This window comes from Streptopelia decaocto (assembly GCF_964273445.1).
Source record: "Streptopelia decaocto genome assembly, chromosome: 13".
In the NCBI taxonomy this organism is placed as follows: domain Eukaryota; kingdom Metazoa; phylum Chordata; class Aves; order Columbiformes; family Columbidae; genus Streptopelia; species Streptopelia decaocto.
Genome location: NC_138668.1, coordinates 716,341 through 720,466, shown reverse-complemented (window position 1 = coordinate 720,466; position 4,126 = coordinate 716,341). Strand labels below are relative to the sequence as shown.

Sequence of the window (4,126 nt, the reverse complement as noted above, 5' to 3'; positions counted from 1 at the left end):
GAAAAACGTTACAGTACGAGACTTCATGTTGCCAACAGCAAACAGAGCTAGAGGTGAGACAGAAGCGACACCACATTTGCTGCTTATATATGCTCTTTTGCTGCTTATGTCGTCTCTCAAATTAAGAGATAATCTGTGAATGGGTTACTGCTTATTATATTGGTTTGCAATTTAAAAACCAGACCCAGGGCTTCACACGTCACTGTGATTAGATCATGTCATTGCATAATACCCGACAGTCTTTGCAGAGCCGGATCTGCAGTGGCAAGCTTAGCACGACACTGATTAAAAGATCATTTATAGATTTCAACAATCAGTAAATAGCCTTACAGATTTCCTCAATACTTTATTTTCTCCAGCACAGCCAACCCATACATAAATTACAGAGGTTCTTGTCTTTTTCGCTATTATTATTTATTTTAAAAAGAGCTTATTTAGAAGTTATCAAGAATCCACACACACTTATTCACCAGTGTAATTGCCTGGAAACTTTTCAGCCGTTCTGGTATGACATTTTTCACCTTGAAAGGGACATTTGCATTGAGAGCTGAAAACAACTTTAAAACTCAAGGCTGAGAACACCTAGGATTGCTATTACTCATCTTTACCAAGCTGACAGTTTCAAACCTCCTGAGTACGCAGATAGCTGTGTAATTTCCCAAGGGAGTCAACTATTGTGCGACACCATTGTTTTCATGTGATAGCACTTTGAAATCGTTAGTCCGCAGACTTCTACACGTACCTGTAAACAGGTAAGATTTGTAGCTTGTAGGATGGAAAAATCAGACTGAAAATATTACATTTTAACAACAACAACAAAAAATTGCACTAAAAATCCCCTCTGGATTTCTGAGGAAAATGCATCACCGCTTTACTATTTATACTATTTATCGCACATATAAGCTATCAATAGCATAGTACTTGCTTGCAGTTTTCAACAATAAAAATATATGGTTTGGTATTAAGTTGACATGCAACGCTTGTAAAGTTGAGAACACCCCAACTGCACCCCATCAAAAAGTTGCAATTCACTTTGTGTCTGGTTTAAAGTTTGCAAAAAAAATTGAAATTAATTTTATTTGAAATGGTTAAAAAAGAACGACCATTATATTGTTTTCTGAAAATAAAACAATTCCATAAAATGTGAATGAACTAACGAAATGCTTTGATGTTGGCGGCTCCGTATCTCTCAGCAGGTTCTGCTGACATTGTACACACTGAACCGCGCAGGGTCAGGACACTGAAGTTATCAAGTGGGCATTCACTTTAAAGAGCAGAGCTTCAGAAAAATACATTATCCCCTATCAATAACAAAACTCTCTGAAATACTTATCATACTCGAGAAATCACTGATGACAAATTGAGCCATGGTGTATTCTGCTAATAACAGTGCCATAACCCAAAGATTAGTTTGTCTGAAGGACAGGGCTTATTCTGTCAAACCTCAACCAGTCCTTTTCTTATTTATCCTACCTAAAGCAGCAGAAGAAAAAATATCCCCCTCTGCTGCATTAATCAAAGTGATTATGTTTCACATCAAAAACATTTATTTACTGCATGGATTAAAGGATTAAATTGTATAGGAGTACTTTGTACAACATTTTGTACTTGTGCTAGAATTCCACTGCCCTTAATCTCCATAGAACTGACACAGTATATTGATAAAATGGTTTTCCCGTTACGGCTAGCTTGTTTGTGATGTATACAGTTTCCAAAGGCTAAAGCAAGAGCAACACATCTCACACAGGATGCTTGTAGCTACGCATCTGGAAACCAGATACAGCCTGCAAGACTAATTCATCTGACTCTCACTTTTCTTATTGTGATCTTGCCATCTTCTATATTATCTGTGTATGTCCACACATTCAGTCTCGGCTAGTTGTTGCCAGGCATGTGCAGTAAAAGGGAGAAGAGGATAAAGGGTCTTTGGGAGATCATATAGTTTTGGATACTCTCACAAATGCTTCAAAAGTCCTTTAATCCCAAGAAAATTGAGTTTGGACCTCCCAGATTGCAGTACCTTAACGAGAAACATTATTTTAACTGAGAGCAGCGTTTTTCACCCATGGGTTACAAAGCAAATATGTTTTACACCCACTCCCCAAAGTATCCAAAGTACAAAATCTTTTTTTCCCCACACTTACTTCATATTTAGAACGTAAATCATGTGCAGAGTCAGACCAGGAGTCTGAAGTCCCGAGTGTGGGTCCTGTGCAGAAGCTCAGACAGCACTCCCTTCACACGCTCATGCTGAAAGAAAAAAATGAAGGATATTGCATGAGATGCTAAAAAAAACAGCTTTTATAATAATGCATGTGCTTAACTTACAGAATTTTAATATGCCATCTTTCTCTACTTGATAATGGCTATTTTTTATTATAGAAAGGAATGGGGACATCTGTTACACAGTGAAACAACATTTAAGCGACACCACCAGACCCCAATTAAAAGTTCTGTGCCACTTGGTATTGCTCCAAGGGATGGTTAAGCAATACTGACCCACTGTAAAGTGGTTTATGAATTGCTACTCATGGGAACTCTTGCTGAATAAGCAGAATAGATTATTTAATGCCAGCTTCTTACAAACAGCAGCAAGGACTGAAGTGAAACAATAATTAATGCGTTAGTATCAGGGAAACAAAGCGCTTGCAAAGGTCTCTGTCCTTTCGCAGACACAGACTGAGAAAGCTCCACACAGCGGGTCCTGTCCCAGCCCACGGAGGCTGCACTGAGGCCGCACTTAGACAGCACCTGAGAGCATCTTAGAGCCCGCAAAAATACCCTTTCCTAAAAAACTTCCAATAGGCCACAGGCAGGAAGCGAGGCCTGGTATTAGGGCGTAGGGCACATGAATTTTAAAAGCCAAAGCAAATGTAACTTCTAATATAACAAATATCTCTACCATGTAGTGGAGCACAAGAATCAGGTGGGTTGGAAAAGGGCTTTTATCAGCACTTTGTTATGACAGCTGATTGCTGGGGCAGTTACCTGTTCTTCAAAGAAATCTGACCACCACTGATAAAATGGCGAGATACATATTTATACAAAGTGCTAATGAGGTTCACATTCTTGAACACGAGAAATAAACAGCTTCTGCCCTCGCAAATCCAAGAGTCCACTGCCGCAACATGGCGCAGTTCCTGCTTTCCCCTGGAACCAGACAGCAGAGCAGCACCAGCACCTGAAACTCCACCGGGACAGCAAGATGCGCACTTCACTTCTTACAAGCTCAGGACAAGTTTTATTGCTCCTCAAGAAAAATTTTCCAAGAGCATATTAACCACATGCAGAACCTCAGTGCAGCCAGAGGGAAAAGCACCAGACAATGAAGACAAAAGGAAAAGAAAAAAAGAAACAACTGCTTTTTGTAGCACCGAAATCTCCCTTAATGAGCTTCCATGACAATGTTTCCAAAGTCCTGGCTGTACAAGATCCAGCCATCAAAATTACCACAGCTAGAAACATCTGCCAGGCTGCTTACTGTCAGCAGCAGAACTGGGGGCATTTCACTCAATTTAATTTATCGCAAATTAAAATAAAACTTTAATTACTGACTCAGTTATTGAGAGACAAACAAGGAAACAAACCCGTGGGGAAGCACCTTCCCTCCCGTTCGCCAGGCTCGGCTCCTCCGGCCGCGGGCGCGCTGCCCCGGCAGCGGCTCCTCAGCCCCCCCCCCGCCCCCGTGCGCTCCCCTCACGGTGCCCGCGCCCTCCCCTCACGGTGCCCGCGCCCTCCCCTCACGGTGCCCGCGCCCTCCCCTCACGGTGCCCGCCAGCCCTTCCCTGCCCCTTCCTCCACCTCTCCCCAGCGCTGTCTCCTCCCGCGGCTCTGCCCCGCAGGGGTCCCCCAGCCGGCCCCAGCACGGCTGCTGCTCTCGCCGTGCGGCGCCAGGTGCTCCGGAGCGCCCCGAACCGGCTGGAACCGGCCGGAACCGGCCTGCAGGGCCGCTTTGCAGCCCCTCTCACAGGAGCCCAGACCGGGCGTTTACACACTGACGTGGTGTTCGCTGTGGGTAACTCCAAGAAATGAAGGATTTATGCAAGTAAAGCATTAGATTTTAAGTGGGAAGGGAGAAGTTTGAAAGCGGCGAGGGGAAGCAACATGGCTGACACAGAAGCAGCAT

General features: G+C 43.4%; 1 long non-coding RNA gene across 2 annotated transcripts; it reads right to left on the bottom strand.

The window, feature by feature from the left end:
• Positions 1–364: 364 nt before the first annotated feature.
• On the bottom strand, positions 365–3,610 carry LOC309445754. Of its 2 annotated transcripts, XR_014185331.1 has the most exons (4): positions 3,588–3,610; positions 2,145–2,250; positions 1,813–2,020; positions 365–742 (listed from the first exon to the last, which is right to left on the bottom strand). It is a non-coding gene; the product is annotated as an uncharacterized lncRNA (long non-coding RNA). The 2 variants fall into 2 exon arrangements; XR_014185332.1 differs by lacking the exon at positions 1,813–2,020.
• Between the last annotated feature and the right edge of the window lie 516 nt (positions 3,611–4,126).